The sequence below is a fragment of the Salmo trutta genome, chromosome 25, assembly GCF_901001165.1.
Source record: "Salmo trutta chromosome 25, fSalTru1.1, whole genome shotgun sequence".
NCBI classification, from domain to species: Eukaryota; Metazoa; Chordata; class Actinopteri; order Salmoniformes; family Salmonidae; genus Salmo; species Salmo trutta.
Window position 1 is genome coordinate 18,894,845 of NC_042981.1, and position 23,291 is coordinate 18,918,135.

General features: G+C 42.9%; 1 protein-coding gene across 1 annotated transcript in view; it reads right to left on the reverse strand.

Moving 5' to 3' along the window:
* The window catches only part of lrfn5a (leucine rich repeat and fibronectin type III domain containing 5a), a 43,068-nt gene extending 34,127 nt beyond the window's left edge, over positions 1-8,941 (reverse strand). Inside the window, exon 1 of the mRNA XM_029713108.1 lies at positions 8,044-8,941. The gene's annotated coding sequence lies outside the window, so the exon portion shown is untranslated. The remainder of the gene's footprint in view (positions 1-8,043) is intronic.
* Between the last annotated feature and the right edge of the window lie 14,350 nt (positions 8,942-23,291).

The following is a 23,291-nucleotide window of genomic DNA, read 5'->3' on the forward strand; positions in this document are numbered from 1 at the left end:
CACACAGCTGTATATAGCTGTACATCAGCTGTGTGATCACAATAAGACTGTTGTGGGAACAGACCCCAGGTGGTCCAACCAAATCAAAGCACCATCATCCATATGGTTTAAACCACTGATCTCTTTGTTGGTTGCTTGGAAAATGCAATACATAAATCAGCTATTAAAATCATTGTGTGGTTTGGCTAATTGCATTTAAACTGAAATCACAAGAAGGTCATTTTTTTCAATAATCTGCCCTTTAGAGTAATATGATTAAGAAGAGGAGGTGGGGCTGCTGGGAACACTGTGTGGCAGTGCTGTAGTGAGCCAAAATGGCTCTGTAGTTTCCTGTAGCTCTACCTCTATCACAGCCAAAGCATCATTCCTAATTGGCATATATCACTCCTCACCTCTCCACCTGAAAGCTGATGCGTGGTGAGCGTTCTGGCACATAAATGGTCGCCATGCTTCACCCAGGTGGGTGCTACACATTGGTGGTGAATGAGGTGAGTTTCCCCATTACTATGTAAAGCGCTTTGATTACCACAGTTGGTAGAAAAGCACTATATGAATCCAATAAATGGCTTATTGTTCCTGTACAGAATAGCTCTGCAGCTTGTGTCTGTAGTTCTGCCTCTGTCTGTCACAGCCAAAGCCTCGTCAAGGGCTTTCCCATCAGTAGTGTGTATAATCTTGTCAAATGTACCATATGTACAGCAGGGTACGGCAGGGTCCGTGTGTTGCTGGGCAGATTAAGGCCAGGCAGAGGAGAGGATATACCCACCTATTCACACAAATCTCATCACACTACAGGAAGTCAGCCCAGAACCTTACACACTACAAACACCCTTGAATGAGTAGGTGTGTCCAACCTTTCGACTGGTACTGTATGTGTCATGAAGGTGTTTTTATGAATGTATACATCTACCTATTTGATAGCAAATGATTGTTTTATCCCTTCTACTCTAGCTTCACTAAATACACTCTCACATCCATGCATCTACTTCTGGTAATATTTTTCCAAATGCAAATTGACCAATAATGTACCACCAGGACAGCTCTGCTGATTCTGTGTTATCAAATTAAAGCTATAACCCCCAAAAATGTGGTATTGGAAACTAGAAATAGAAAAATAGAATTAAAACAGAAAATTGCATCAACTGTGTGAATAACAAGCCTGGTTCTGGACCCTTCTTGGTAAATACTGTATTTACAAAGTCCTGGGATATTACTAAACAATTGTTTTCCTCTGTGTTGATTAAGACAGATGAACTCTCCGGCCCTATCAACAGAATACATATGTTTCTTAGTGGGTTTAAATTTTAATTGCTATGCTTATCCCATGCTATAGAACAGGGGTATTCAAATCCGAGCTGGAGGTCCGGAGTACTGCTAGTTTTCTGTTCTACCTGATAATTAACTGCACCCTCCTGGTGTCCCAGGTCTCGATCAGTCCTTGATTAGAGTGGAAGAATCTAAATCAGCAGTAGAACTCGCTAACTTAACCTTTCCTATTCATAGCCCATGCTATCGAACCTCCAAACATCCCCCTGCTCTAGTGGTTGGCAGGTCTTCTGAGATGAATTGCCTTTTGGGTCTCAATACATAATTATTTCATGGGTCTTGTTCCCATAGACTCACTTACTGTGGTTTTACATGTTGTCTGAAGGTAAACTGAGAAATAATTTATATCCAAATACGTATGCGCTCATCCCTGGTACCTCTGCTGTAAAAATAACAGAACATGAAGTTCCGCTGTCATTTCATTTGGGATTTACCCCAGTGCATATCAATCTATCAATATTTTAGTAACTAGGGATCAGTGCCTCATCAGTCAAATGCGTAACCGCATCACAGACTCACTGTCCTTCACCACAGAAACTATTACCATTCCTGACTGCCACTTTTCTCCTGTTGAAACCAGCGGGTGGCTGCAAGATCAAAACAACCCACCGCTGTCACCTTGACAGCTCATTATCACAGACACCCCTCAAAGTCCATCCCACTCACAGACAGGCAGAGGAGCCCATTCTAGTCACCACATTACAATGACACACTGACACAAAGCTCACCCTGCATAAACAACTTGAGGAACACCAAATGAAGGAAATTAAAACAATCAAAACCACCAGGAATTTCAGTCGTTCCCAGCTGAGGTTGTCTCCTACACTAATGAACTGTAACTCCTGATTTGGTTTGGGATCCTCCAGAAGCGTTAGAACTCCACAGCTTCCTTGGCAACGATCTATGCCGGTCTGATTCTATGCTCTCTTAAATAAGGTACATTTGATACCAGTGTTTTGTCTATACTATAAGTAAAAACTCTCCTAAAAACTTGTTTCCATTAAATATCACAAACAAATATTTATTTTTAATTTGAAATCCAAAACAACAAAGGTTCATTTACCTATCAGCAAGGTAAAAGTATTGTGTAATCGTTCAAGGTAATCCTGGATCCTGGATTTAGGATCAGTAAAGGGATCTATTGCCATACCAGGTGTCTAGCCAGTCTGTCATGTGTTAAACAGACCACCAGGGTTTATCTAAACTATAAGATGTTATTTACATCACATCTGGATCTGCAGCTTATACAGAGCCTAGTAGACCTGATCCCCTGATTGGTATTTCATTCAATTATTCTTAATTAAATGTACATATCCAGGAATCCACTTTGGCCCAATCTCTATTAACCTCGTGCTTAAATGCAATGCTGCCTGGTGACTTTTAAAATTGACTCAACAATCAACTCCTTGTTCAGCAATTAACAAATCATAAAAACTAAGACATCCTTAAACACTACAAACACAGTAGGTAATTAAATGCTAAGAATAATGATTACCACAAAATCCAATGAGAACATCACATAAAGGTCAGTTAGATTATAAATACATCTCTCTCATAAGCCTCATATCAAAGCTGTTTTGGGAGCAGAAAACCCTACAGTAGAGTATATTTAAGCAAACAGAGAATATGGTTTCTGTCCATGGTTCCCAGTTAATGAATTAGCTTGAAACATTTACATTTTAGCAGAATATCCAAAGCAACCTACAGTAGTGAGTGCATACATTTTTTTACTGGCCCCCCGTAAGAATCGAACCCATAACCTTGACATCGCGAACAACATGCTCTACCAGCTGACCTACCCTGTTGTGTGCGCTCTACCACGCAGAACCCAGATCAAGAGCGAGGAGCTGTCCATGGTTCTGACACAATAACACTTCTAGCCTCCCAAACTTCTGACACAATCTCACTTGTAACTGTCCATGGTGCTGAACTCTTGACCAAACTATAACAGTCCCCACATCACCAACATTTGGTAAACACAGCATAGAGCATATACCACGTCATTGTAAAATATAAAATATCTAGAAAGGAAACAGGCATCTTGGGTTACACTAACTCAGGATACATGGGTCACATGATTTTTAACTGGGTGCTATGTCTAGTTTAATGTTCATGTCACGCCCTGGCCAGTGAAAAGGCCATTTGCCATAGTAGAATGTTCAGGGCATGGCAGGGGGGTTGTTTTGTGTGTTTTGGAGTTTGTTTGTTTCTAGGGGAATGTGTTCTAGTTTTCATTTTCTATGTTTTGTTTTCCAGGTTTGGCCGAGTATGGTTTCCAATCAGAGGCAGGTGTCTTTCGTTGTCTCTGATTGGAAGTCATACTTAGGCAGCCTGTTTTCCTTTGGGTTTTGTGGGTGGTTGTTTTCCGTATAGTCGTTGTACCTTACGGAACTGTTGTTTGTTGTTTGTTTAAGTGTTCTCTTAAAAAATAAAAGAAGATGAGCACTATACACACAGCGCCTTGGTCTGTCCCCTACGACGCCTGTGACAGAATAACCCACCATAAAAGGACCAAGCAGCGTGGAATGGAGCAGCAAGAGAAATGGACTTGGGAGGACATACTGGAGGGAAAAGGATCCTGGACGTGGGAGGAAATCCAGGCCGGAATGGATCGCCTCCCATGGGAACAGGTGGAAGCAGCGAGGGAAGTACAGCAACGAGATCAACAGGCAAGGCAACGAAGGAAGCACGAAAGGCATTTGGGGGGGGCACATGGGAAGTTTGGCAGAGTCAGGGTGGAGACCTGAGCCAACTCCCCGTGCTTACTGTGGGGAGCATGTGACGGAGCAAGCACCGTGTTGTGCGGTGATGCGCACTGTGTTGTCAGGGTGCATTCACAGGCCAGTGTGATCTGTGCCCGCATCCTGCAGTTGTCGAGCTGAGTTGAGCATCCAGCCAGGGCGGGTTGTGCCAGCCATACGCTCCAGACCTCCAGTGCGCATCCGCGGCCCAGTACGTCCTGTGTCTGCTCCTCACACTCTCCCTCCAGTGCGCCTCCATAGTCCAGTACGTCCTGTGCCTGCTCCTCGCACTCTCCTTTCAGTGTGCATCCATAATCCGGTACAGCCAGTGCCTGCTGTGAGCACTCGGCCCTTAGTGCTTCTCCCCAGTCCGGTGAGACCGATTCCTGCTCCTCGCACTCTCCCTCCAGCGACGCCCCTCAGCCCGGAGCCTCCAGCAACGCTCCTCAGCCCGGAGCCTCCAGCGACGCTCTCCAGTCAGGGGCCTCCAGCGACGCCCCTCAGCCTGGGGCCTCCAGCGATGCCCCTCAGCCCGGGGCCTCCAGCAACGCCCCTCAGCCCGGGGCCTCCAGCGGCGCCCCTCAGCCCAGGGCCTCCAGCGGCGCCCCTCAGCCCGGGGCCTCCAGCGACACCCCTCAGCCCGGGGCCTCCAGCCCGGCGCCTCTCAGCCCGGGGCCTCCAGCCCGGGGCCTCCAGCGACGCCTCTCAGCCCAGGGCCTCCTGTGACGGTCTGCAGCCCAGAGCCTCCAGCGGGGGTCGGCAGCGCAGAACGGGGGCTATGCCCGGAGCCAGAGCCACCTCCGTAGCTGGAGGATTGGCGAAGGGTTGGGTGTAGCACAGGAACCGTCATAGATGGTGGCCACCCTGCCTTCCCTCCCTTTAGGTTTGGGGTTGTTTTTGTGGGGTTTTTGTTTGAGGTGCAGTCGGGGTCTGCACCTTCGGGGGGGGGGGGGGTACTGTCACGTCCTGACCAGTGAAAAGGTCATTTGCCATAGTAGAATGTTCAGGGCATGGCAGGGGGGTTGTTTTGTGTTTTGGGGTTTGTTTGTTTCTAGGGGAATGTGTTCTAGTTTTCATTTTCTATGTTTCGTTTTCCAGGTTTGGCCGAGTATGGCTTCCAATCAGAGGCAGGTGTCTTTCGTTGTCTCTGATTGGAAGCCATACTTAGGCAGCCTGTTTTCCTTTGGGTTTTGTGGGTGGTTGTTTTCCGTATAGTCGCTGTACCTTACGGAACTGTTGTTTGTCGTTTGTTTAAGTGTTCTCTCAAAAAATAAAAGAAGATGCGCACTATACACGCTGCGCCTTGGTCTGTCCCTTTCGACGCTTGTGACAGTTCAACTCTATCCAGGTTTCATCCCACCAGAGCTGTCAAGTCACACATCTGCTAACACGTATCTGTCTGAGACATACATGTCTCAGGTATCAATAAATGTGTTCAAACCTGTCATGGTATGTCTTCACGGACACACAGAGGGAAAAAGAGCATGCATATCAAAGGCATAAAGATGGTGTAGTTGAGGACCGTAAGTACTTGCTGATCGTATGCTCTCTGTAAGAACAAGTAATATTGGCCGTAAATGTGTTCAAATACTGTATGTCATGGTAACTCTTCACACATGCACCCAGAGGGCATATCAAAGGCAATATGCTGTAGTAGACTAGAGGATACAGTATGTACTTGTTGATCACCCAGGTAGAGTGTGGTGCTAATCCTGCCTGGGGGAGGATGTTTTGCAGCGTTTGATTCCCTCAGTTACCCTACCACAGTAACAGCAGGATCATCACACCATGCTCTTTACTTCCTTGGCTCGGGCTCGCGACATCACGGGGTCTTAAGCACTGCTAGTGTAATTAAAACACGTCTCAGAGCTACAGGGACCGCTGCCACTACATCTCCAACGGCCCAAATCCCTCACAGATTTTTTTTTTAAAAAGACAGATCTTTCAAATTATATCACAACAATTGAAGAAGTCCACGGGCCTAAAATGAATACATATTGCACTATACAATATTTGATTTTGAATACAGGCTTATTTGTTTATCAAAAATACATTCCACTCTCCACTCCACCCTTAGGCCTATAGGTTGTAGGATAAAGCTGCAGGCCGTCTTCAGTGCTGCCCAGCCCCTCAGAGCTGCAGCAGGCAGCAGTATGGACTTGGAGGTACAGTAGCATAAATTGAATTATAGCACCACCAGCCACTGGCAGGGGAGCTGCAGCTCAGTTTACCTATATACTTGGTCAGAGGATATGGAGTACAGAATACCCTTACATACAGTACATAAAACTGTACATTGCATAACTACTGTTTATTAAGTGAAATGAATTATATAGCATATCACAATGTGCATTCAAATGACTATTTCAACCATTTCTAAGAGCGGTTTAGGAATTGAGAGGGGCTGCTCAACTACCTACATATTTGTTTTCTATTCCCCTGCCGTCTAGAAGTAAATGTGTATATCAACTGCATATATGGTAATAATAGTGCTTTGCTCATATGCTTTCATGTGACAGGTGTGAGATACAAGTCAATGGATAAACATGCGCAGGTAAGCCTCATCAGAACACAGAGACGTGTCATCGTCTCCTCATAATGACGCCATAAAATAGCATACGTTTGACTATAAAGCACAACATACACATTGTTGAAACCAATACCGTGACAGCTACCCTGCCCCATTAAGGATGACATGTCGTGGGGTCTGAAGTATTGAAATATGTCGTGTTTATCAGATTTGATTTATAGAAGCGCACGTGCGTAAAGATAGGCTACCCGACAACCAGCGTTGATGAAATAAAATAAACGCCTTGTGATATGGAATTCAAATGGGCATTGACGTAGTCTATTGTACTCACTAGATGTCATAGTTTTGATGCACAAATGGTACCACAAGTACAGAAAGCTAACTCAAACACAAATACGCGCGCAAAAACACTGCGTAAGGAGTGAATTTCCTAAGACACATTGTTGCCATTCTAAATAACATCCATGCATTGTCTGTACCTATACATATCAAATATATACTCCATATGTCTCACCAAAGGATTATTATAGAATAATGTTGCTCATTTACGTATGATCTCTATACATGTAATTCCAGTGCATCAAGCATATGTGGGTGGTTATGTGGGCTGCATCAAGCAGCCAGACAGTGGTGCCATGGTAGTGAGCATGATATATCGCCTAGGATCGGGCAAGAAGATGACGACGCCTGAATCCTCTATCATCATTTGAACCTATGCCAAGGTTGAAGACTATTGTAACATGCATGGGTAGCCTACATTATGTACACACATTTCATGGGGGACATTTAGCGGAGTTATCAATCAAGCTGAATTGGCATGGGAACTCAGCTTGCATATAAATGAAGGTGATTTCAATCTAGCTCCTCGTGACAGGGTGAGGCAGTAAAAGAGGGTGCCTGCGTTAACACACCCACACACCATCATTACCACCACATTTTGGACCCCAGGAAGAGTGGTGATCCTAATAAATAATTGGGATCCTATTAAAATACCAATGTACCACATTCACCCAAATCAAGATAAAGATAGAACAGGCCTAACGATTGATAGCCTACACGGCACCACAACTGATCCTATGTATAACATTTCAACCAGCGACCTGGCCAATCAAATTATCCCACTGCGTAATTTTGATCTGCACCCATACCCTCAAATTGATAATATTGCAGTCAGACAGACTGAATTCCTTAAAACGAACCATTCATTAAGGCTTATTTTTGACCTTGCGATGTACCTGAATACCTGGTTATACTGCTCACACCTAGTTTTCAACAACGTCCTGCAGGTTATCTTGCTTTAGAACCTAATGGGTTCTGCCTTGACAATCGTAGCCCACATCTTAACACTGTTTTGTTCTATATGTCGACAAACGACGAACCAAAGAACACAAAAAGGACTGATGAAAATGTACAAACATTCTTAACATCTAAACTGTAAAAGTTTACCTTGAAGAAGGAACGCCAGTCCTGATCTGAGCACCGAGGGTCAGGGGAATCGAATTTTCTCACATTTCATATTTTCCCATGTTCCTTTCTGTTTTGCTCCATTGGATTTTGGCTAAATTATATCGATACAAGGTGCGCTGGATTTCATAGCGCACAATTCCGCACAGCCCATCTATTCAGAGTGGCCGAGTAATATGCCATCGATTTGTACCCCTCAGAATCCAATCCACTTGTGCTCCTTTTCTTCCGAGTTTAAAATAAAGATCCAAATAAACCAACGCAGAGAGACAGTCAAATTCCAACGCGGTTCGACAGAATCCTTTGCTGAAAAACGGGCGTTTGCTTTTCCCTCAGACTCGCTAAAGCCCTTGCCATTCTCCTGCCGCTCGTCGACACACCTCACAACAGTAGAGGCTTTCCTCCGCAGTAACACCGGCTTGCTCTATTTAGCCGATCGCACGTCTCTGCAGCCGAGTGCGATAAAGTGGCTGCTATGGGGAACTCGGAACAACTCTCAGCAGGGAGACCTTTGCACCTCTGCACCTTAAACGCACTTCCCCCCGCTGTGCCTCTACGCCGAGTTAATCCACAGTGACTGAGTGCTGCTTGCCCTTCATCCAAGTTATCAAAAGGCTTGCTCCTTCAGTCCTTCTTCAGTTTATTCTCAGCTATTCAGCCCGCAACAGCGCTGTATTATCCAAATATATGCTTCTCAATGGAATTTCGATTTGAAACCTCGACCAAAAAGAAGGGACGCATATTACACTGCACAAATGAACGGTTCTCCCCCTATTGCCATCGTTGTGCTTCCCTCCCCCCAAATACTTAGTTCTACCAGTCGAGAAGATTTAACAAACTAAGAGCTTTAGCAGCAGTTACTGGGACATGTGATGTTTGCTATTTTCCCTCTCCTTTCGATTGGAAAAAAATGGAGGAAGTCATCACGGATTGGCTCAGACTCACGTTCGTTCGCACTCCTTGATTCAGCATTTCACTCTGTAGGACCTACTAAAGAAGTGCTGGTGGTAGAGCTTTTGCAGGGAAGACGGGATAGTATTGCATTGAACAAAAGAGGTAGGCCTAAAGAACGACACCACATGGGCAATAGAACCGCTCTGATGTCAAACAATATGATCCCGTGCATAATCTGGGAGGAAACGACTGCACGCACCCGACTCTTTTGTTGCATAACTTTTACAATTGACAATGATTAATACATCTGTTGTATTTGTGCACTAACAATTAAGAGGGATACTGACAATAATATAGTTTATAGTCTTCGCAGAGGTTATGCCTTTACATAGTTTATAAAACATTTGCTAAATTTAGCAACGGCAACTGACGTATTTTGGGTAACTGCACGGAATATTGCAAGAGTAGGATATTGGCTCATCTAACAACGCACCCGATGTTTACGTATACCCCGCCATATCCTATTCATAGGCACAGCAATGCTGATAACATGGGAGTCTGGCATCATTTTTGAGTGGTATACCAGGTTTCAGATGACTTCCAAACGGTGTTTTGTGTTACTGCAGTTGTAATAGCGCAAGTCAATGCTTCTCAGTAGAAACTTGAGCTCTTACAATAAATACATTTCATTGGATGCGACTCAGTGCCTTCAAGACAAGGCCTCTCCACTCAGAAGGAACATGCAGAGAGTATCTACAGTGGAGTTACTATGACAATATAGTCTAGACATGTTCTACTAACCTGTTTTAACCTTGTACAACCTATGTAACCTGTTGAAATGTACTCCGTTTACAAGGACTTCATCAACGCATGTTTACTGTAATGGACTTCATCAATGCAAGTTTACTGTAATACTCGAGCCACTACCTTGAGGGATTTAGCACTACGGACAGCGCGAACATATACACTGCTTCAGCGAGCGATTCAGGACCACGGACAGTACTAATCTCTACACAATTATTTTTCAATACTGGAGTATCACGAGCGATTCAGCCTCAGGGACAGCGCCAACTTCTTCAATGGCATCAAGGGACTCGAGTACAGAACTTTAATAAATTCTTTTAACATCTTAAAGGTTTCTGCATTTTCGAAGCAAATTCTTGTCGCATTTGTATTACAATTATGCTGGAATGATGTAGGGCTATAGTTCCCAGCGGCCATGCCTCATGAACACGCCAGTGTAAACTAATGTTCGATGACGTATTAAGATTCTGCAATCTCCTAACTTTGTCAAACACTACACAGCTGATTCATATGTTCAAAGCTTGATGATTAGTTGATTATACGAAAATATATATATATATATATGAAATGTATGCATTCGCTACTGTAAGTCCCTCTGGATAAGAGTGTCTGCTAAATGACTAAAATGTAAATGTAATGTAAATGTAAATTTGAATCAGCTGTGTAGTGTTCAGGCAAAACCCAAACGTGCACCACTTGGGGTCCCCAGGACCGAGTTTGGGAAACCCTGCACTAGTGGATACCCCTATTCCCTCATTGGTGCTTATTATACAACACATTTTACATCAGATACTTGTACATTCTATGTCAATGAGCTTCCAGGGCCTCTATTTGTATTGATTACATGGTCTCTACTGGGGATTCTCAAGTCATTAAACCGTCAAAAGATTACCCATTGATGGTTATTCTAATGAGTTACCCTGCGGACTGTCTCAGTGTCGGTCTGTGGTGCCTGCCGCTGACAGAAGTGGTGAGATGGGGGAGCTGTTGTAATATGGAACAATGGTTCACAAAGAACACTTCCTGGAAGAAAACAAATGTATTTGACCGACATACTATACCTGTGATCAAACTACTGTGAAACTTTAGTATTTTTTGTCTGAAAACAGTACACCAGTGGAGGCTGGTGGAATGAGCTATAGAAAGACAGGCTCATTGTAATGGCTGGAATGGAATTAAAGCAACAGAGTCAAATGTGGTTTCCATATGTTTGATGTGTTTGATACCTTTCCATTTATTCCATCCCAGCCATTACAACGAGCCCATCCTCCTATAGCCCCTCCCACCAGCCTCCTCTGCAAAACACCAGAACGCACGTTACCTCTGTCACAAATACTCAATCATTTCCAGAAAATACAGACTCACTGAAATTATATTATAATTCCTAGACAATCATTAGAGGAAAGGGGGCTTTACCCACAAGGACATAATCATATATTACAGACCACCACCTCTCAGAGTTGTGTAGTTTCCATACAACATGCTCTCAAGACCCCTCCACACAGATGGAACGATAGCACCCAATAACGACATCTGAAGTACAGTTATTATGGCCATGGCTATGTTACAGTGCATTCGGAAAGTATTCAGACCCCTTGACTTTTCCACATTTTGTTACTTTACAGCCTTATTCTAAAATTGATTGAATTGTTTTTTCCCCCTCATCAATTTTACACACAATACCCCAATAATGACAAAACAAAAACTGTTTTTTAGAAATGCTTGCAAATTTATACCAAATAAAAAACTTAAATATCACATTTACATAAGTATTCAGACACTTTATTCAATACTTTGTTGAAGGTCCTGAGCACTCTGGAGCAGGTTTTCATCAAGGATCTCTCTGTACTTTGCTCCATTCATCTTTCCCTCGATCCTGATTAGTCTCCCAGTCCCTGCTGCTGAAAAACATCCCCACAGCATGATGCTGCCACCACCATGCTTCACCATAGGGATGGTGCCAGGTATCCTCAAGACGTGACGCTTGGCATTCAGACCAAAGATTTCAATCTTGGTTTCATCAGACCAGAGAATCTTATTTCTCATGGTCTGAGCGTTCTTTAGGTGCCTTCTGGCAAACTCCAAACAGGCTGTCATGTGCTTTTTACTAAGGAGTGGCTTCTATCTGGCCACTCTACCATAAAGGCCTGATTGGTGGAGAGCTGCAGAGATGGTTGTCCTTCTGGAAGGTTCTCCCATCTCCACAGAGGAACTCTGGAGATCTGTCAGAGTGACCATCTGGTTCTTGGTCACCTCCCTGATCTAGGCCCTTCTCCCCCATTTGTCCAGGTGGCCAGCTCTAGGAAGAGTCTTGGTGGTTCCAAACTTCTTCCATTTAAGAAAGATAGAGGCCACTGTGTTCTTGGGGACCTTCAATGCTGCAGACATTTTTTAGTATCCTTCCCCAGATCTGTGCCTCAACACAATCCTGTCTCAGAGCTCTACGGACAATTCCTTACACCTCATGGCTTGGTTTTTGCTTTGAGGGACATTTCCAAATCATGTCCAATCAATTAAATTGACCAATCAAGTTGTAGAAATATCTCAAGGATGATCAATGGAAACAGGATGCACCTGAGCTCAATTTTGAGTTTCATAGCAAGGGGTCTGAATACTTATGTAAATAAGGCATTTCCATTTTTTATTTTTAATAAACCTTGTTTTTGCTTTGTCATTAAGGTGTGTTGTGTGTAGATTGATGAGGAACATTTTTTATTAAATCCATTTTAGAATAAGGCTGTAATGTAACAAAATGTGGAAAAAGGGAAAGGGTCTGAATACTTCCCGAATGCCCTGTATATCACCTACACTACCAGTCAAAAGTTTTAGAACACCTACTCATTCAAGGGTTTTTCTTTATTTTTACTATTTTCTACATTATAGAATAATAGTGAAGACATCAACACTATGATATAACACATATGGAATCATGTAGTAACCAAAAAGTGTCAAACAAATCTAAATATATTTGATATTTGAGATTCTTCAAATATCAAAAGTCGTGAAGAGGGCACGACAAAGCCTATTCTCCCTCAGGAGACTGAAGAGATTTGGCATGGGTCCTCAGATCCTCAGAAGGTTCTACAGCTGCACCATCGAGAGCATCCTGACTGGTTGCATCGCTGCCTGGTATGCCAACTGCTCGGCCTCTGACTGCAAGGTACACCAGAGGGTAGTGCGTACGGCCCAGTACATCACTGGGACCAAGCTTCCTGCCATCCAGGACCTCTATACCAGGCGGTGTCAGAGGAAGGCCCTAAAAATTGTCAAAGACTCTGGCCACCCTAGTCATGGACTTTTCTCTCTGCTACCGCACGGCAAGCGGTACCGGAGCGCCAAGTCTAGGTCCAAAAGGCTTCTTTACAGCTTCTACCCACAAGCCATAAGACTCCTGAACAGCTAATCAAAGGGCTACCCAGACCCCTCGTTTACACTGCTGCTACTCTGTTTATGATCTATGCATAGTCACTTTAACTCCACCTACAGTACATTTACATATTAATTCAATCACCTTGACTAACTGGTGCCACATTGACTCTGTACCGGTACTCCCTGTATATAGCCTCGCTATTGATATTTTACTGCTGCTGTTTAATTATTTGTAACTTTTATTTTCTACATTTTACTTATCTATTTTTTATCGTACCCTTTTTCTTATTTTTTTGCCTAAAATGACATACCCAAATCTAACTGCCTGTAGCTCAGGACCTGAAGCAAGGATATGCATATTATTGATACCATTTGAAAGGAAACACTTTGAAGTTTGGGGAAATGTGAAATTAATGTAGGAGAATATAACACATTACATAACGTAAAAGATGATAAAACATAAAAAACATGTTTTTTTCTTTTTTTTTTATTCCATCATCTTTGAAATGCAAGAGAAAGGCCACAATGTGTTATTACAGTTTAGGCGCAATTTAGATTTTGGCCTCTAGATGGCAGCAGTGTATGTGGAACGTTTTAGACTGTTCCAATGAACCATTGCATGACTGTTCAAAATGTGGTATCAAGTCTGCCCAAATGTGACTAATTGGTTTATTGATACATTTTCAAGTACATTGCTGTGCACTCTCCTCAAACAATAGAATGGAATTCTTTCACTGTAATAGCTACTGTAAATTGGACGGTGCTGTTAGATTAACATGAATTTAAGCTTTCTGCCGATATAAGACTTGTCTATGTCCTGGGAAATGTTCTTGTTACTTACAATGTCGTGCTAATCACATTAACACACGTTAGCTCAACCGTCCCGTGGGGGGGGGGGGGGGGGGGGGGGGACAGACACCGATCCCGTAGAGGTTAATGATGTTATGCAATGTTGAAAAGGTGCACATACATCTTGCATATCAATTAAAGTGCTACTGTTAAGAATAATGTGAAAGTCTCCTCATTCTGATTTTACAGACACATTTTACAGGTCCTTTTCCACTTTTTCACTCTGTGTTCCTTGGTTCTATGCCATCAACATGATCTCATGAAGCTGACAACACACAGGCTTTCCTTACAGCACAGGTTTAGGCAATCTATTATGGTATTTCGTATGTTGTGTTATGTGTACAATGAAAGAGATACAGTGAAACCTGAAAGTCTCCTCATTATGATTACACATTGGAACTGAACTGTACACGAAAACCCAATCAATCATTCTCTGACAGCAGGGGATTTACAGTAAAGGCAAAGCACTATAAGAAGAACAATTTATAATATTTTAGAGAAAAAAAACGAAATCACATAACCAGCATTGTGATACTACTGTGTATCAGTATAAATTACATATATTGAAGTCACACGTCCTGAGCGAGAAGCAGATCATCGGTAGTTTCACAGTAGTTAGCGAGAAGCAGATCATCGGTAGTTTCACAGTAGTTAGCGAGAAGCAGATCATCGGTAGTTTCACAGTAGTTAGCGAGAAGCAGATCATTGGTAGTTTCACAGTAGTTAATTGACTGTATATCATTGTGTTTTATTCTCTCCCATTCTATACATTGGAGATACAGTGTAAACAATAACCCATCAGATTTTCTCAAAACAATTGACACAAGATTATGGTGAATTACATTGTAGAGACTAATTGTATAGACTGCTGTAGAGACAAAGTGCATGGCTATTTTAGAGTAAACTATATCAATTAGATAACTAACCACATCACTACATCACATGGTTAGAGAGTCAGTGAGATAACCAATTGCTGACTCTTGAAATTTGTTCGCATCACGACTTCCACTAAGTACAGGCTGACTGGTTATGATTAAAGACATTTCGATACACCTATACATACTTGGAAACAGGCCATTTTATGCAGTGTATGCTGTGGCAATACCTTCACATGATGAAATAAAAGCCATATTAGAAGAATTTACACTAACATTTATGTGTGCTCCTCATGGAAAGACATATCACAAGGAGGGAGGGAGATTGGGAATAATAATCCACTAACACTGTAAATCACGTACCTGTCCTATTGATCAGACACACATGCACGGTGCCTTCACTCACACACCTGTGGTCTTCAAACTCATCTCGTCTGATTTCCTTAATGGTTCAATGCAGCCATATTTTTATCTCAATATAAATTCATTTCTGGGTAACAATTATGTACCTTACTGTGATTCTTTTTTTTACAATTTTAATCGAAAACAAACAAAAATAGCTTCTTAGCAAAGAGCATTTTCTCAAGCAAGAATTTTGCTAGGACTGTCAGTGAGTGGTCTGAGAAGGGACGGGAAAACTGAAAACTACTGTAGCTGTTATTAGCAGAGAGGTTTTGAACTTTCTTTCTTATTGGTCTATTAACTAATTTACCACCTGGTAAACAGCTCAAACAGCTCTTACACTAAAAGGACATTATCATAATTTTCACAAGTTCAAAGTATTATTCCAAACTCATAGTGTGGAAATATATACACTGCTCAAAAAAATAAAGGGAACACTTAAACAACACATCCTAGATCTGAATGAAAGAAATAATCTTATTAAATACTTTTTTCTTTATGTAGTTGAATGTGCTGACAACAAAATCACACAAAAATAATCAATGTAAATCCAATTTATCAACCCATGGAGGTCTGGATTTGGAGTCACACTCAAAATGAAAGTGGAAAACCACACTACAGGCTGATCCAACTTTGATGTAATGTCCTTAAAACAAGTCAAAATGAGGTTCAGTAGTGTGTGTGGCCTCCACGTGCCTGTATGACCTCCCTACAACGCCTGGGCATGCTCCTGATGAGGTGGCGGATGGTCTCCTGTGGAATCTCCTCCCAGACCTGGACTAAAGCATCCACCAACTCCTGGACAGTCTGTGGTGCAACGTGGCGTTGGTGGATGGAGCGAGACATGATGTCCCAGATGTGCTCAATTGGATTCAGGTCTGGGGAACGGGCGGGCCAGTCCATAGCATCAATGCCTTCCTCTTGCAGGAACTGCTGACACACTCCAGCCACATGAGGTCTAGCATTGTCTTGCATTAGGAGGAACCCAGGGCCAACCGCACCAGCATATGGTCTCACAAGGGGTCTGAGGATCTCATCTCGGTACCTAATGGCAGTCAGGCTACCTCTGGCGAGCACATGGAGGGCTGTACGGCCCCCCAAAGAAATGCCACCCCACACCATGACTGACCCACCGCCAAACCGGTCATGCTGGAGGATGTTGCAGGCAGCAGAACGTTCTCCACGGCATCTCCAGACTCTGTCACGTCTGTCACGTGCTCAGTGTGAACCTGCTTTCATCTGTGAAGAGCACAGGGCGCCAGTGGCAAATTTGCCAATCTTGGTGTTCTCTGGCAAATGCCAAACGTCCTGCACGGTGTTGGGCTGTAAGCACAACCCCCACCTGTGGACGTCGGGCCCTCATACCACCCTCATGGAGTCTGTTTCTGACCATTTGAGCAGACACATGCACATTTGTGGCCTGCTGGAGGTCATTTTGCAGGGCTCTGGCAGTGCTCCTCCTGCTCCTCCTTGCACAAAGGCGGAGGTAGCGGTACTGCTGCTGGGTTGTTGCCCTCCTACGGCCTCCTCCACGTCTCCTGATGTACTGGCCTGTCTCCTGGTAGCGCCTCCATGCTCTGGACACTACGCTGACAGACACAGCAAACCTTCTTGCCACAGCTCGCATTGATGTGCCATCCTGGATGAGCTGCACTACCTGAGCCACTTGTGTGGGTTGTAGACTCCGTCTCATGCTACCAATAAAGTGAAAGCACCGCCAGCATTCAAAGTGACCAAAACATCAGCCAGGAAGCATAGGAACTGAGAAGTGGTCTGTGGTCTCCACCTGCACAACCACTCCTTTATTGGGGGTGTCTTGCTAATTGCCTATAATTTCCACCTGTTGTCTATTCCATTTGCACAACAGCATGTGAAATTTATTGTCAATCAGTGTTGCTTCCTAAGTGGACAGTTTGATTTCACAGAAGTGTGATTGACTTGGAGTTACATTGTGTTGTTTAAGTGTTCCCTTTATTTTTTGAGCAGTATATATAAAACACAGGAAAATCACGTCTTTGACTGCACTGGGCTTTTAAACGTGACGTTTTAAATGTATGTACAGTTGAAGTCAGAAGTTTACATACACTTAGGTTGGAGTCATTAAAACTAGTTTTTCAACCACTCCACAAATTTATTGTTAACAAACTATAGTTTTGGCAAGTAGGTTAGGACATCTACTTTGTTCATGACACAAGTACTTTTTACAACAATTGTTTACAGACAGATTATTTCACTTATAATTCACTGAATCACATTCCAGTGGGTCAGAAGTTTACATACACTAAGTTGACTGTGCCTTTAAACATCTTGGAAAATTCTAGAAAATTATGTCATGGCTCAGAAGCTTCTGATAGGTTAATTGACATCATTTGACTCAATTGGAGGTGTACCTGTGGATGTATTTCAAGGCCTACCTTCAAACTCAGTGCCAGTTTGCATGACATCATGGGAAAATCAAAGGAAACCAGCTAAGACCTCAGAAAAAAAATTGTAGAACTCCATAAGTCTGCTTCATCCTTGGGAGCAATTTCCAAATGCCTGAAGGTACCACTTTCATCTGTACAAACAATAGTACACAAGTATTAACACCATGGGCCCACGCAGCCGTCATACCGCTCAGGTAGGAGACGCGTTCTGTCTCCTAGAGATGAACGTACTTTGGTGAAAAAAGTGCAAATCAATCCCAGAACAACCTTGTGAAGATGCCGGAGGAAACAGGTACAAAAGTATCTATATCCACAGTAAAACGAGTCCTATATCGACATAAACTGAAAGGCCACTCAGCAAGGAAGAAGCCACTGCTCCAAAACCGCCATAAAAAAGCCAGACTACGGTTTGCAACTGCACATGGGGACAAAGATCGTACTTTTTGGAGAAATGTCCTCTGGTCTGATGAAATAAAATAGAACTGTTTGGCCATAATGACCATCGTTATGTTTATAGGAAAAAAGGGGAGGCATGCAAGCCGAAGAACACCATTCCAACCGTGAAGCACGGAGATGGCATCATCATGTTGTGGCGGTGCTTTGCTGCAGGAGGGACTGGTGCACTTCACAAAATAGATGAAGTGATGATGAGGAAAGAAAATTATGTGGATATATTGAAGCAACATCTCAAAACATCAGTCAGGAAGTTAAAGCTTGGTCGCAAATGGGTCTTCCAAATGGACAATGACCCCAAGCATACTTCCAAAGTTGTGGCAAAATGGCTTAAGGACAACAAAGTCAAGGTATTGGAGTGGCCATCACAAAGCCCTGACCTCAATCCTATTGTGGGCAGAACTGAAAAAGCGTGTTACGAGCAAGGAGGCCTACAAACCTGACTGCACCAGTTCTGTCAGGAGGAATGGGACAAAATTCACCCAACTTATTGTTGAAGCTTGTGGAAGGCTACCCAAAACATTTGACCCAAGTTAAACAATGTAAAGGCAATGCTACCAAATACTAATTGAGTGTATGTAAACTTCTGACCCATTGGGAATGTGATGAAATAAATAAAAGCTGAAATAAATAATTCTCTCTACTATTATTCTGACATGTCACATTCTTAAAATAAAGGGGTGATCCTAACTGACCTAAGACAGGGAATTTTTACTAGGATTAAATGTCAGGAATTGTGAATAACTGAGTTTAAATGTATTTGACTAAGGTGTATGTAAACTTCCGACTTCAACTGTAGTTCTGTCCTTGAGCTGTTCTTGTCTATTAATGTTCTGTATTATGTCATGTTTCATGTTTTGTGTGGACCCCAGGAAGAGTAGCTGCTGCTATCGCAACAGCTAATGGGAATCTTAATAAAATACCAAATACCAGATAATGGTAATAGAGAATGTATATTCCCCAAGGGACTTATTTCATGGTGCATATTTGGATAGGCTTCATGTTACGTTGGTTTATTTTTGCATTGGTTGTTTTTCCTCTATTGGGTGGTCTAAATTTAGTGGAGAACATTGAAAAAGAGGGCTAATTACCCTGATGGAGATTAACCAGCTTTAATTTTATTCAACAACCGAACAGGAATACATTAGTGACAGGTAAAGTATATGAGATATGCTTTCTCCCTTTGGTGTGTTTCCGAGTTAATGAAGCTACCGATTTGAAAATAGTTGAAACTTTGCCCTTGAGCTGGTGCCTGCATGAGCTGTTCTTCCATACAACTAATTTATATGCAGGTGAGTAGCTTCTTTATATGTGCCAGGGATGCAGCTGGAGCTGGAGTTTGGTACATCCATTGTATCCAGCTATCTAACTAGGACCATCAAGACATAGCCATGAAGTCCATTGGTCCCCATATCAAAACACTCTGTCTGGCAGGCACATGCACAGATAGGGCTCAACCAGTGCCCAAGCACCTGCCCTTTTGCCCTCCTATGAAAAAGTGCCCTCGCAGCTCAGTGGATTTTATTTTATTTTATGAATTACCTTTAAATGCTATTTTGAGTTTTATTATTATTATTTTTAAAACATATAACAAATTCCACATCAAACTAGCTAATTTCATAAGCTCTTGAATTAAAAAAAAAAACTCTCGACCCAAATGTGCACTGGTCTGACTTGCATGCAGTTGCCACTGGCTGCGGGCGCTGGGCAGGGAGACATGAATACTGGTAGGAGGCTACTATTGAGTTGGATCTATCATGTGTCTCTCTCACTGTTAGAGGAAAAGAATAGGGCAATTCGACTGCTTGCTAGTAAGAGGCAGATGTCAGCAGTAGAACAAACTAAAATCAAGTGAAAACTATTTTGTTTCAACAGCATAGCTAACTAGCTAGCTAGCTAGCATATTTAGTCTATATCATCGTTCGCTCTGATCAGCTTATAGCCACTCTTTTCCCGATGTCAATCATCTCTCATTGTCTCTAGGTCTAGGACTCACTGGCACTAGCTGGCTTACAATGTGTGATGAATGAGTGGGTTGTGTCAGAAAATAAATAGGCCTATAAATGTTGATATGCTGCAGGTATGTTATGATGTTATGATTTTCGAGTAATGAATTATGAAAGTCGATTTGATTTTTTTTCTCCTTTTTGGTGGTGGGGGGTGGGGCAGCACTATTTTATTTTGAGCATTCCCCCCCCCCCCCCCCAACGGTCTGTGCATGGCCCTGCTGTCTGGGTTTTAAGTCTAACTGTATTTGAATAGGAAGATGAGATTACCTTTACACTGTACTCTTTTGTATTTTGCCCTCCTGCTGTGTAGTCTCTGTGGTCTTTCATGATGTGCCTTCATTGTAGCTGACCAGCAGACTATACAGTACCAATCCAGCATCATTAAAGCATGTGTGTATACTTCAGCGTGTGTACATTGACTGAGCAACTGAATATGAAGTGTTTGAGACAGCTGGTCATGTGTGGTCTGATCTCTGATTGGGAGAGCACGGGGGTGGGGGTGGGTGGGGGTGTTAAGCTCAATGTGACACAGACGCCATTTTGTTCTGTTTTTCTAGTCTGCAGTACATTATGCTCCCTGCACGCACACACGCACACACACACACACACACACACACACACACACACACACACACACACACACACACACACACACACCTGCTGGTAATCCATCAGTCTTCTGATCCGGCAGAGAGAGAGAGAGAGAAAGAGAGAGAGTGAGAGAGAGAGCAGCCAGAGCGGCCAGGCATAAACCTCCTTCAAGTGATATAGTCACACGCTTATCTGTGACATAGACAGCTGCCAGAAACACAGGCTCACTCCTAGAGACAATGGAAACAGAATCCCCAAGTGGATTCGAAAGACAAGAATCCTCTGCATAACATTATCCCCATCCACTCCTGTCACCAAGCCAAATTCCTACGTTCATGGAAATGAAAACATGTTATAAACATTATCCACACATATTGAGAGCTGGAAGCTGCCTTGTTCATATTCAAATAAATCTGGAATCAAAAACATGCAATAAGGTGCAATAATTAGCAGCACTTCCAGCACATTGATTATTTCACAATGTTCCACCACACTCCAACCGTGTACATTTGGGGATGTTTTCACTCTCTACATTTGTTTTGGGAAACCCTCATTAAAAGTTTTGCCAGTTAAGATGAGTACATCATTAAAACCTTGTAGTGCCCAAAGCTCCATTGAATGCAACAAATGAGATACTGATCATAGCAATGTGTTTTTTTATGCAATGTTCCCTAACACTCTTTGCCCCAGACATACAACACAGAAGGCTGAACTCCTCACCAGACTTGAAGGTTCTACTGTTAGGTGAGGTATGTGGCCTGGATGAAATCCTCCATTTTTACATTTTAGTCATTTAGCAGACTAAGGAATCAAATACACAACCCTGGTGTTGCAAGAGCATTGCTCTACCAACGGAGCTACACAGGATATATGTGTTGTGTCTGCCAGTGGGACAAGTCATTGGATATGTCCGTCATCATTACAGGGCAGATGAGGAGTCCGGGGCCTGGACTAACACAAGCACGCACGCACGCGCACGCACGCACGCGCACACACACGCACGCACGTACACACACACACACACACACACACACACACACACACACACACACACACACACACTGGAGAGAGACTTGAGAGGGGCTAACATCACATCAGACCATTAAAGAGCAGAGAGGAGAGTGGCTGACAGCGATGCTATACTCACATCACAAGTACTGTGTGCTTTACTATCAAACCAACTGCACAACACTTTCCAGGAACATTGTTATTGCAGCTAACAATGAGAAACACAGCTGATAATCATGCCCACACTACCTTGTTCTCCTTTAAAAGAAAAGCACCTAGACCATTTTTACATATTTCAGAGCATGGTGCCATAATAATTATCCCATTTGTACTTGTTTATACAATCTCAAGCCCCTTACCTTGAGCTTGTGTTCCTCAGTGATAGGTCATTTCAAGCAGACAGATAAGATTTGGTCAATTTAGTGATGCCATTGAAATCTGCAGTAATCTGTATGATGTAGTCCTATAGTGAAACACAAGGGGACATGGCTTTGCTATGCTCAGATTAGCTAGACAAAAACGTCTTTACCAGACAAACAGTGTTTAATTTAATGCCAATTAAAGGTGGGTAATGGTGTGAAATAAAGGGAACAAAGAGAAAGCAGGCAGAGGGAAGACTACTCATCTGTGAGACTTCTGACTGTTTTGTTGTTTCAAAAAGTGTGACCAGTTTACCTGTTAGACAAGAGATCAATGTGACACAGCAGAGCACTGTTTAAACCAACACCAAGTCTAGAACGCCAGGCCTTCAAACAAAATGACTTCCTAGGTATCTATGGTAACACAAAAAAACATGATGCTACTCGCAGAAAACGGTTAATTGTTTTTCACTGTCTCTCTGCATAATACCTAATGTCCACATCCACATTCAAAGTGGTATGAGTGCTGTTCAGACATGTTAGATGGCCCATGCATTTAGGGAAGGGGAGGCAGCTGAGTCTCAGAGGAAAAGGCAAGCTGTTCCAACTCCATCAAAGACAGGATCTGCGTCTGAAATTGCACCCTATTCCCTTTACAGTGCGCTACTTTTGACCAGGGCCCATAGCTCTTGTCAAGAGTAGTCCACTATATAAGGAATAGGGTGCCATTTTGTTCCTGTTGCTTTGTTTGAGCAGAGTGGGGCTCTGTACCAAGGTTCCAACATAGTCCACTAGCATACTACTAGGAATGATGTAAGGTACAGTATTTGGGCATGCATTCTGAGTTGGGTGCTAGTAAGGATATTGTAACGTGATAATCAGAGAGTGACAAGCTAGGAAGACTAACAAATTTAGAGGGAAAAGTTGATATCTTGGTTGGATTTGGTTAATCTCTCCACTATTTTGTTTTATGCATTGATAAAAACAGGAGAGCGTGTCTGTTCTGAAATCCACTAGATCGCTGCTTTTATACCAGACCATTTTATTCCTCAAAGAGAACTGTGAATACTCCCCATACTGTGCATCTCCTGTTCCGGAGTGCCATGTCTAGGACAAAAAGGCTTCTCAACAGTTTTTACCCCCAAGCCATAAGACTCCTGAACAGGTAATCAAATGTCTACCCGGACTATT